General features: G+C 42.4%; 1 protein-coding gene across 2 annotated transcripts in view; it reads left to right on the top strand.

Annotated features, from left to right (window-relative positions):
• TEX2 (testis expressed 2) overlaps positions 1-12,356 on the top strand; it is a 99,913-nt gene that overhangs the window by 44,408 nt on the left and 43,149 nt on the right. The window lies entirely within an intron of this gene.

The following is a 12,356-nucleotide window of genomic DNA, read 5'->3' on the forward strand; positions in this document are numbered from 1 at the left end:
CCATTCACATTTATTTTTGTATATTTAAAAAGCTGCTGTGTTTTGTGTATGTTTCAAAATATACACGATATAAACATACAGTTGTAGCTTATATAGTTTGTAAGTCATAGACACATATACACGTTTTTTATATATACGTATATTTTTCTAATTGTGGTAAGATACAAATAACATACAATTTACCCTCTTAACCATTTTAAAGTGTACAGTTAAGTGACATTAAGTACATTCACGTTGTTGTGCCCTCATCACCACCACTATCCCTGTAACTCTTCATCTTGTACCACAGAGGCTCTATACCTATTGAACAGTAACAGCTCATTTCTTCCCTCCCTCCCGACCCTAGCAGCCGTAGTTGCACTCAGTCTTTTTGATTTTGAATACTCTGAGTACATCATATAAGTGGAATCAGGCAGTATTTGTGACTGGCTTTTTTACTTAGCATAATCAGAATTAGTCAGGATTTCCTTTTCTTTTAAGGCCGAATAATATTCCATTGTGCGTATATACTCCATTTTCCTTATCCATTCATCCATAAGTGGGCACTGGTGTTGCTTCCATGTTTTAGTTATGCTGAATAATGCTGCTGTGAACATGGGTGTATAGATATCTCTTTGAGATCTTGTTTTCAGTTCTTTTGTGTATATACCCCAAAGTGGGACTGTTGGATCTGATGGTAATTCTGTTTTTAATTTTTTGAGGAACTGCCATACTATTTTCCACAGTGGCTGTACCATTTTACCATCCTACCAGCAGAGCACAAGAGTTCTAGGGGCGCCTGGGTGGCTCAGTCGTTGGGTGTCTGCCTTCGGCTCGGGTCATGATCCCAGGGTTCTGAGATCAAGCCCCGCATCGGGCTCCCTGCTCCGCTGGGAGCCTGCTTCTTCCTCTCCCACTTCCCCTCCTTGTGTTCCCTCTCTCGCTGCCTGTCTCTCTCTCTCTGTCAAATAAATAAACAAAATCTTTAAAANTTTTTTCAAAAAAAAAAACAAAATCTTTAAAAAAAAAAAAAAAAAGGAGTTCTGGTTTCCCCATATCCTTGCCAACACTTGTTTTCTGGGCTTGCTGTTGTTGTTTTGTTTTGTTTTTTGTAGTTTTTTGGTAGTTCAAAGCTGCTTTCATTTCTCGGTTCATAGGTTTCTTTCTCCCCTCTGTTTAAGAATGCTTATAAATGGCACCATCTCTTTCTACTGCAAAAAAATAAAAACAAAACCAAAAAAGCAAAAAACAAGGGGAAAAAGGCTAACGGTCCAAAATACTGTTTGTTTTCTAGTTTAATAAACTTTTTATCTTATTCGAAAGAAATATATGATCACTGTTTAAAAAACCCAAGAAACCCAAAGAAAAAATTTATTTTTTTCTCACAGTAGTGGGAAGGAATTAACGATTTTGTTATATATCCTACTTTTGTTCTTATTTTAAATTTCTGCGAGTATGTATACACCACACGTGTGCATGCATACTTTTTTTGATTTAATGGAATCGTGTATTTGATTTTTTTTGTTTCTTTCCCATGGCAATATATTATGAGACTTTATTTCTTAAGAGAAGCTGGTGCTGAGTCTTGAGGATGTGACACACTTAAGCTTAGTATTAATATATGAAGTAGAGTAAAAGTGACTCGTTATGGTTGCTATGCTTTTTATAAGGTGGTGCTATGACTACCTGAGTTACATGCCCTCTAAGTCAGTTAGTATAATTTTAGCAAAGAAAAATGGTGCTTACATATCACTCTGGTGCCTAACGATCGTGGCATTCAGTTTAAACTGGTTCGAGCACTTGACTTGTTTAGGGTGGCTTCATTACTGTTGAAGAAAAGTTGTATTTTAGCCTGAGGTCTTCTGTTTGATGTACAGGGCTGTTTCTAGAAATCTGGCTATTACTTTATTTTAAAAAAGGAACACTACTACAAATTAGAAGGATAGGTTTTATATTGTAAGCCAAAGATTTCAAATGCAAATGTTCTTTGGGCTTAATTAATTTTACTGAGTTGGATATCATACTCTTGGGAACCATTTAAAAAATATGACACTTTAAAACATTTAGCAGTGTTGACATTAAATTTAGGACTCAAATGTTGTAATAAGAAAAGGAAAATATAGTGGAGTCTAACTTCAAGCATCTATTTTCTGTTACATTTTCTCATTGGACATTGTGCTTTACTTTCTTTAAGAGGTAGGATAACACTAGCTATTGTAACAAATTAAGAAGTTTGCTTCTTGCCTGAGGAAGAGTACAGTATGGGTATTCCTGGTGGGTGGGTGGCCATCCCCATATGTTGATTCAGGGGCCCAAGTTCTTTCCATCTTGTGGCTCAGCAAACTTTCTTAAAAGGCTAGATAGTAAATATCTTATGCTTGTGGGTCATATAGTTTCTGTTGCAGTCACTTAACCCTTTTGTTTTTTTCAATCACTTAACTCTTTATTGTAACAGGAAGGCAGCCACAGACAATGTGTGAATAAATGGGTGTGGCCCTGTTCCAATAAAACTTTATAGAAACAGGCCTCTGGCTCAGTTTGTTGATCCCTGCCTAGGGTATTAGAGTTCTTTGCATCCAGCTGGCAGAAGGAGAATGAGAAAGCAAAACATGCCTTCTGATAATGCCTGGACCTGGAAGTGACACACATCACTTCTACCTTCATTCCATTATGAGCTAGTCACATGGCTCCTCCAAAGTGTCAGGGCCCCTGGGGAATCTGGGACTTGGCTGGGCAGTTTCTTCCCAGCAACAGCTATATACTAGAGAAAGGGATACCCAAAGTTTGAGGCACAGCTAGCCTTCTCTGCCTCACTTTCATAGTACTTAGAAGAGCCCTAGTTATATGTATGTTTATTGGCCATCTCCTCCAGTCCACCATAGGCTTCGTGAATGGACAGACCATGTCCATCGTGTTCATCATTGTGTCCTCAGCACCTGACACACATTGGCACGTGATATGTAATTGTTGGATGAATAGGTGGCTAGATGGATGGATGATCAATGAGTGAATGAATGATTAAGGCTTTATCAGGAAATGTAGGTGGTGAGGCGGTATTGACCCTGTCATCTCCTAATGAAGTTGCTTTTTATTTTTATTTTTTTTTTTTAAAGATTTTATTTATTTATTTGACAGAGACAGCCAGTGAGAGAGGGAACACAAGCAGGGGGAGTGGGAGAGGAAAAAGCAGGCTCCTAGCAGAGGAGCCTGATGTGGGGCTCGATCCCAGAATGCTGGGATCACGCCCTGAGTTGAAGGCAGACGCTTAATGACTGCGCCACCCAGGCGCCCCTGAAGTTGCTTTTTAAAAGAAATCCCTGAGACTTAAGGAAAAAAGATTTAGTCAGATTGAAAAGGGTGGTCTTTTAAGAAGACAAAAAATAATTACCAAGAAGTACAGATTATGGAGAGTTTTTTCTTTTCCCACTGCAGTGGAAAAGCCAGGACGGTCGTCTTTGACAGGATTTGGAACTTGATGTTTACTGCTTAGAAATCGCTGGCAGCAAGTCTGCTTTTCTCTTACCTGCACTCCCACAGTGCTGGCCTCCTGAATTCAAAGGGAGAAAAGACTGCTGGCTCCTGCCAAGTAGAGCATTAGAGAAATGGGAATGGTGGCAAGTTCTAGATTTCTGCTCTCTAGATTTACGGCTTTAGAAGAGATGCAGGAGATGGGCCTTGATTTCTTTATAAAACAGATCTGTGAACCTGTTCCTAGGGTCAAAAAAGCCCCTTTTTTGAAAATAGGCTTGATTTAGGGAATTAGCTGTTTTGAATTATTTTCTGTGGATCTGGTACTATTCCAGTGGTTTTTATAGAGGATGTAATGGTGCAATACTTGAGGGCAGGCATGGAAACTTAAAAAAAAAAAATCACAAACGTGCGCTATAAAACCTGCCTATGATAAAGATCTCTAGCATAGAGGCCCAGCAGTGACAGTGACCCTCTGTCTTTGTGGCCGAAGTAGACTCTATCTGGGAGCCGCATGAACTGGACGGGCAGGAGGGTTAGTGCTCCAGGACTGTTTTAGGAAACTGTGTGTTTTTAAACTTCTGAGCCACGTAAGTTCTCGTTGATGGGCCCAGGACTGAGAGTCTGAGTCCTAAATGGGCTCCATAAACAATTCAGAAAGAATTGTAGTTTTTCTTCAGTGAGACTTCACATGAAGATGAAAGGGAGGAGAAAAGTAAAGCTCTATTGTACTTTATCCAGGTGATTTTACTGTTCCATCCACACTGTGGATATTTGTATTTAAGAATGACCCTGTTACAGGGGTGGCTGGGTGGCTCAGTCGGTTAAGCGTCTGCCTTCGACTCAGGTCATGATCCTGGGGTCCTGGGATCGAGCCCCATGTCAGGCTCCCTGCTCATCAGGGAGTCTGATTCACCGTCTCCCTCTGAGCTCCCCCCTGTCTGTGCTCTCGCTTACTTTCTCTGTCTCTCTCAAATGAATAAATAAATATTTTTTAAAAAGTGACAGTGCTGCAGTGGTGAGTATACGGGATGGAGAGTCCCTGGTTAGCAGCCAAGTAGTAGCTGTTCTCAAAGACTGATTTGTGGCTGATTAGGCCTCATGACCCTCTGCCATCTCTCACTCAACCCTGCCAGTCAGCAGCTCTCTCGTCTGGGACAGAAGCAGTCAAAACCTCTGTAAGGCCAAACACTTGTCACCAAGTCTGCAGAACGACTCTTAGAACCTCCTCCAAATCCTGCTTGTTCTTAATGTTTGGCAATTCATACGTTATGATTTCATACATTCATGCTGCTGATGAGAAGCAGCAAATAGGAGAAAGGTGGCTGCACAGGCACCAAGTGACAAGTCGAATGCGTGAGAGCGAGTGGGGAAGACCAAAATGCTCGGAGACACTAATGTGACTGCAAGCTTGGCAGTCTGCGTCCGTTAGCACAAGTCAGAGCCTCAGGTGTGCTGCAGAGTCCCAAAGACTTCGTTTGGAGCAACAACCCCTGTGTGGTAATCTTCTGGGGATTTTATTTTGGGTGACTAGCTAGATACCCTGAGCTGGGGACCCTGGGAAAGAGTGGATTTGGGCATGGGGAGAATGAGGCATTTAGAGTCAGCATTGCGTTTGGGATGTTTGTTTTTGCTGAGCATTCTTAAACAAATTGGATGCTTCTTCTCTAAGAATGTACTTGTCACAGGAAGCCTGGGTGGCTCAGTCTGTTAAGTGTCTGTCTTCAGCTCAGGTCATGATCTCAGGGTCCTGGGATTGAGCCCAGCATCAGACTCCTTGCTCAGCGGGAAGCCTGCTTCTGCCTCTGCCTGCTGCTCCCCCTGCTTGTGCACGTCCTCTCTCTCTCTCTCTGACAAATAAATAAATTAAATCTCAAAAAAAAAAAAAAAAAAAAGAATGTACTTGTCACTTGTCCAGGAATGTACTTAATTCAGTGCCATTCCTGTACACTGATGTTTCCACATGTCTGTGATGATAAGCTTCCTGAAGATTTCGTAAGGTTCTTGGATGTATGTTTAGTGTATGACTCATGCAGTTTTGAATTATATTCGTGGGTAAATTCTTTATCGCAGGCTTACAAACCACCCGCAGAACACAACAGTAGAATGTTGGTTTCCGGATTGATGATATGTCTCTCTCTCTCTCTTTTTTTTAAATTTTTCTAAAATTATTTTAATGTAAGCATAAAAAAAATCTGTCTCTTTTTAAACGATATGGCCCATGGGGCGCCTGGGTGGCTCAGTCGGTTAAGTGTCTGCCTTTAGCTTGGGTCATGATCCCAGGACTCTGGGATTGACCCCCGCATCCGGCTCCTTTCTCAGCAGGGAGACTGCTTCTCCTTCTCCCTCTGCCATTCCCTTCCCTCCCCCACTTGTGCTCTCTGGCTCTCTATATCTCTCTGTCAAATAAATAAATAAAATCTTTAAAAAAAAAGATGTGGCCCAGAAGGTCAGTTAAAATTATGTTTCTACCATTGCAAGATTAATAGCCATGAATTTTGGAGAGCCTTTTTTCCTTAGGCTATATCACATTTAGATTTTTAGTAAGAGGGATAGATTTTTTAAATCATTGCAGTCCCTAAATACAGCCTTTGGTTTTGTCATGTAAAAATAATTTTGTAGGGAGAACATTATAAATTTTGAGAAGGAATTCAAACTTGTAAATTTAATCTCAATTTCATGCAATTCTTTCCTTTAAGAAATTCGAGTGTGCAAGTCTTAAGGAGAGAACAGCCCCATTACAACCAAAAGAGACTTGGGTTGCTTTTTGTTGCTGTCTTATAACCCCCAATACAGTGAGTACAAGAAATAAAAAAGCATTTCTTTCTACGTTATACTGAACTGAAAGTATCCTGCTCCCATAATGGGGTCACTTGAGTTTTTATGGGTGGCTTTTATAAACATGGCTAATTCCCAGTGTCCCTTGTTGCTTGAGAAATACCAGGTAAGATGTTTTGGTGCAGGCAGCCCTCACTTAAAAGCAGGTACCCACGTTTTAAAGTTGGTTGGAGAGCAACTGTATAGAAAATGCTTCCTGAATTCCATAGGAACAGTGTGGTTAAGGAAGTCAAGTGACTCCAGAACAATTTTTTTCTTGAGCTTTTATTTTCTAACCTTATATTGTAGAATATGTCTATTATATACAGAAGTAAAGAGAATAGCATAATGAAACCCCATGTACCCAACGACCAGCCTCAGCTTCAACAATTATCAACATTTTGCCGATTTCCCACTCAACTCATTAGCTTACAGCATGGCTAAACAGTAATTCCGGTTCACTTAAATATGACTAAGTTTATAGCATCATTTCCTTGAGAAAACATATTCTGGATTCGGGCTAGGTATTCCAGGACCTTGTGTTTTAGTTTTGTTGCAGGCTTCATCTATGGAATGAGGAGATAGGCTGTGGGCATAGTGGGTCTGAGAATTTTCAATCATGTTTTTTGGAAGAGTAAGGTATTAACCATGAAAAATGTCAATGCTAGATATCTTTTAACCTCTAAAATTTATTTTAATGTATAAAAAGTACTAAGTTCATTGAAGACTTTTCTTATTGTACAATAATTAGTCTGGGGGGGGGAGGGGCATGTGGGAGGTATGCAGGTGAGAGGCGGGGAGGGAGAGAGAGAGAATCCCAAGCAGACTCCACACCCAGCACAGAGCCAATGTGGGGCTTAATCTCACGACCCTGAGATCATGACCTGAGCTGAAATCAAGAGTTGCAACACTCAACTGACTGAGCCACCCAGGCACCCCGAGGAAGATAGAGAACCTTAGGCAGCACACTGGACGTGGAGCCTGACGCAGGGCTCAGTCTCACAACCCTGAGATCACGACCTGAACGGAAATCAAGAGTCAGATGCTTAGGGGCGCCTGGGTGGCTCAGTCGTTAAGCATCTGCCTTTGGCTCAGGTCATGATCCAGGGGTCCTGGGATCGAGCCCCTCACGGGGCTCCCTGCTCAGTGGGGAGCCTGCTTCTCCCTCTGCCCTTACCCCCCCCCACTTGTGTTCCCTCTCTCTCTCTCTCTGTCAAATAAATAAAATCTTAAAAAAAAAAAAAAGATGTTGGGGCGCTTGGGTGGCGCAGTCGTTAAGCGTCTGCCTTCGGCTCAGGGCGTGATCCCGGCGTTACAGGATCGAGCCCCACATCAGGCTCCTCCGCTAAGAGCCTGCTTCTTCCTCTCCCACTCCCCCTGCTTGTGTTCCCTCTCTCGCTGGCTGTCTCTATCTCTGTCAAATAAATAAATAAATAAATCTTTAAAAAAAAAAAAAAAAAGATGCTTAACTGACTGATCCACTCAGGTGCCCCAATCATTAGACTCTAAGAAGAGGTTTGCTGTACCCGAAAGACAAGGAGGTTGCCAACAAGATGGCGCCAGAGCATGAGCATGTTGGTGTGTTGGTTCCTGAGGCCGCTGTTGTGAACTCTGTTTTATTCTTTTGTTTCTTTTCCATGGTCTCCAAGATGGGTTGCTGAAGACACTATCCAAGAAGAAAGTATTAAAATTTCTATTTGTATATATTTTTTATTCTTTCTAAGAAAGTAAATAAGCCCTGCTAATATTTAACATACAGATGACCATTTATTGACCTTTGCCAAAATCCTTAGAAATTACCAACAAGACTATTTGAAATGTGGATTTTATCCTTCATCATTAGTGATGAGCTTCACTCTAAATATAAACATTACGCATTGAGGTGTCAGCTGAAGAGAGTACAAAGCTATCAGAAAGGAAAAAGTAAAAATTACCAAAAGCCTAATTATTTCATCTTTTTCTCTTAATTTCTATTTTTTACTTTTTATAAAAGCTGTAATATATTGGAACATGTATATAATTTATAAGTAAATGGATGTATTGTGGGTATATACTCAAAATTTTTTAGCTGATAGGATGTGTGATCTAAAAAGTATGGAGGCTACTAATTTATTGGCTTGCTGATCTATTGTCTTATAATTTCAAAACTTGTTAATATGATTTAATGTTTATCATTTGTTAACATAAATCAGACCATGATTATTTCAGTGGTTCATCTGAGATCATGTTATTTTCTGTCAAATTTGAATGCTCAAGAGCGCCTGGGTGGCTCAGTTGGTTAAATGTCCAAGTCGATATTGGCTCAGGTCATGATCTCAGAGTCGTGAGATCGAACCCCACGTTGGGCTCTGCGCTGAGTGTGGAATCTGCTGGAGATTCTTTCTCCCTCTCCCTCTGCCCTTCCCCTTTCTCCCTCTCTAAAAAACATTCTTATTTTGTTTTTGTTTTTTTGTGGGGTTTGGTTTTTTTTTGTTTTTGTTTTTTTTAATGCTCGTTTTCTCTTACTTCTCCTACTATTTGCCAGTACATTCTAAAAAGTGTTCTTTGGTCCCCTGAATTGGGTAGATGCTGCCCTGAAGGATGGAAGAGTTGAGATAAAGGCCATTTTGCCAGGCAGAGTCTGTGGCTTTAGCTCTGACTCCACTGCTTCTAGTGACATGGCCGTGAAGGTGACCTTGGAGCAGGCAGTTAGATGTGGATGGCATTGATGCTGGTGCTTCTCTCCCCTAATGGGCTTTTTTTTTCTTTTGATGGTTCCTTTGAGTAGCATTTATTTTGAATGTTGACTATTGGCTTGAGGCTGTCATTCAGAGTATGAAGTCTCTATGTCTGTAGGTTTTTTTGTCTTTTATGGGTAAAATCAAATTTGTATCTAAAGTTCTGTAAATTTAAGTAGACTGTTCCTGCCATAGTCTGTAAGTCCATGATCTGTGAAATCACATTTTAACTGATGACTGCAGTTCTAAACCATTAATACATCAAAAAGAGTCAAAACCTGCAGAGAAAAATCTTGCTTATGCTTTAGTTTTGGGGACAAAAGAAAAGTAATCGCCTTTTTATCAGCCTCAGAGAGGATTTCCAGCAGCAGGGGACTCAGGCCCTGGGTCTGTCCGTACGTTTAGGATTTGTTCCTTCCCTGATAGGCTAGATGAAGGAATGATGCAGGGGAGCTGAGTGACAGGCAGCTTCAGATGCCAGCACAGCCATGTGACAGCAGGATGTCAGCCCACACGACACTGAAGATAGAGAAAGCCCCATTGCTTCCTCGGGCCAGAGGGCTGGCACAGTGCTCTGGTCAACACAGCATCAAGCTGACCAAGAGAGAGCATTGGTCTTGACCTCCTGACTGGCGCTGTAACTGAAAGTGAACACAACAGTAGTTCTTCCAGGCTTTATTATTTTGCAAAAGGTTAATTGCAGCTTTTAATCTTTCCAAGCATTAAATGAATCCCTTTATAGATTGTGGTTTGTACTTTCAGCCAGCTATGGCTTCTGATTCCAGTGGAGAATTGAAGAGAAACCCCTGACCTTTTACAGACAGGATCACAGGACTAGTCTGTGGGCCAGACAGCTGCAGCCCAGCTGACTGTGGTCATTGTCCCCCAGTGCATGCACTGTCTCCACTTCAACAGTTCCAGCCCCTGAGAGAAACAAGGCTTGTCTGAGCTGCTTTAGTGTGGGTTGAGAGCATCTCTGAGTTTTTTAGTTTGAACTGTTGAAATGGAATGAGTTGCTAACTATATACTATATCTCTTTATACCCACTCCTATGTCCCATAACAAAATAAAATTGGAAAAATATCTTACTTGGTAAGAAATGGTGGGTTAAGAATTGTAGAACAGCTGAGCAGTAGACAGCTGGGCACTACGTGGGGACCTGGGGGAAGACCTTGAAGTTGCTTCACTGCTCTCAAGATTTGATATTTGATTGCTTAGGTCTAGAAATTCCATTTGCAGCTTAATCCAAGGAGTTAGTCAAGCTGCGGGAAAAAGTTGGGCGATTGATGGTATCAAAGGGAATAGGGTTTGCATTTCGAGACCACTTTCTGCAAGGGCAGCCTGCATGGTTTGGGGTCGGTACAGTGCATTATGGGACAGAGGCAGGAGAATCATGGCTGGCCACCTCTTGGCCCAAGCCTCCCAATGTCCATCAGCATCCTGGATGCCTGACTGATGCAGGTCAAGTAGCAGCCTCTGTGAGTCTCTCAAGGTTTCCTATCCAAGCCTGTAATGTTCTGGAAGGAGCACTGCATGGGAGTCAGGAAACCTGAGCACCAGTCAAAACACCAACCTGTTTGTGCTACAGAGAAGTAGCTAATTCAGTTTCTGTCCTGAAAAGCTTTAACATCTTTTAAGATTCTTCCCGAGGTTACTTATTCTCTTGTTCTGTGCAGTTATAACTTGGTTTTCTCCTTGGGAGCAATGATCAAGCCTTCTACTTCAAAGTAACCTCTGCCACTCTCTGCACTTGGTAGGATCTCAGCTCCTTCTGTGCTTCTCTCCACTTACGCAGCTAGAACAATACTTACAGGCCGTGAAGGACACACCAGCTTTACACTTGTGCTTTACATACAGATTTCATGTAATCCTCACGGGCGCCATCTGAATTAGGCTACATTCATGTATTCAGTCAACGAACATTTGTTACAACTCTGTTTGTCTTGCAGTGTTTGTACTCAAGTAGACCAGGCAATTAACAGATACAGTGATAGGAGGAAGGTATTAGAGAACAGAGCCTAGGTGATCAGAGAGGCTTCCTGGGAGAAGTGTCACCTTTGCCATGACCTGGGGGAGGACTAGCCAGACAGAAGGTGGGCCCTGCCATGGAGGGGAGATAGGAGGCTGGGCCTTGAAGTCAGGTGAACTTGGTTCAAGTCCTGGATTTGCCACTTTCCGGGCCACTTTTTTTTTTTTAACCCCTCTTTAGGCAAATCACTTAACGTCTCTCACCGTTTTGCTCACTTAGAAAACCTTAGGTAATTGGCAGAAGTAGCTAATGCACCTGAAGTGCCTGGATCATAAAATGAGCTCAAATGTCAGCTATTACTACGAATGTTAGTATCTTACAAATCTCGTGGGTAAGATTTATTCCTTTTACTATATATGCAAATTATACCCCCATAAAGTTAGCATGGAGAAGTTCATTGCGGCTGGAGCAGAGGGTGAGGTGGGGCCGGGGAGGCATGAAGCTGGGAAGTAAGCCACGTTAGACCCTCTCACTGGCAAGAAGACTGAGGGCCTAAGGATAAGCATCATCCAACTTGGCAGCTAGCAGGTGGTGAAGCAGATTGGAATGCAGGTGTGTCAGACTCAGCAGTTCTGCTAATGTTTGTGGGTGGCTTGCAGCGCGTGTGTTTTGACTAGCAGTCTGTCATGTAGGGTCAAGGGTCAGGCCTTACTGAAGCGAACAGTCATTGTCCGCAATAGACACGCAATTGAAATCCCGATTCATGGGTTGTGTTTGTTTGTTGACAGCCATGGGCTTTAGCCTCTGATAGCTCCTGAACACAAAGAAAAGAAAATGGTAGCGTAGGAAGCAGGCAATGTAAAGATAAAAGGAAGGAGAAGCCACAGGGCCCTTTGTGTTGGAACGCAGCCACTGGTGGTTCCAAAAGGAGCTGGTGGGGAGGAGGAGGCTCAAGCCAGCCCCAGACCAGAAGAAGGAGGCTTGGCCCCCCCGGAACCTTTCCTGAGGATTCTCTTCCTAGGCCTACCCCTGCCTCGCGCCAGTGTCCTCTCGTGGGGCAGGTGTGGGTTTTTGTTCCTGAACTGTGTAGGACTTGAAACTCTCTTTTCTCTTCCACATGCCTCTAAATCGGGTTGTTCTAGTATTTCTGCAGTTTGGCAAGTGGTAGAGAGTGACCTGTTTGTTATCTGTCGGAGCAGTCAGCAAAGGACGACCACATACCATCTTGGAACTGTGGCCATGTTGGGGGGTCATGGGCTGCAGCCCAGCAAGAACTCTGGAGGACTGGCTCTCTGGCTTGGGTAGGAGCTCAGGCTGCTGGGTCGAGAGCATATCCCTGAAGCACTGGAAATGGTTGCTCTTGTTAACCAGAAACAGGGAGTTTACTAAGAATAGTAACTGGGCAG

Source organism: Ursus maritimus, unplaced genomic scaffold, assembly GCF_017311325.1.
Source record: "Ursus maritimus isolate PB19 unplaced genomic scaffold, ASM1731132v1 scaffold_24, whole genome shotgun sequence".
Classification (NCBI taxonomy): Eukaryota; Metazoa; Chordata; class Mammalia; order Carnivora; family Ursidae; genus Ursus; species Ursus maritimus.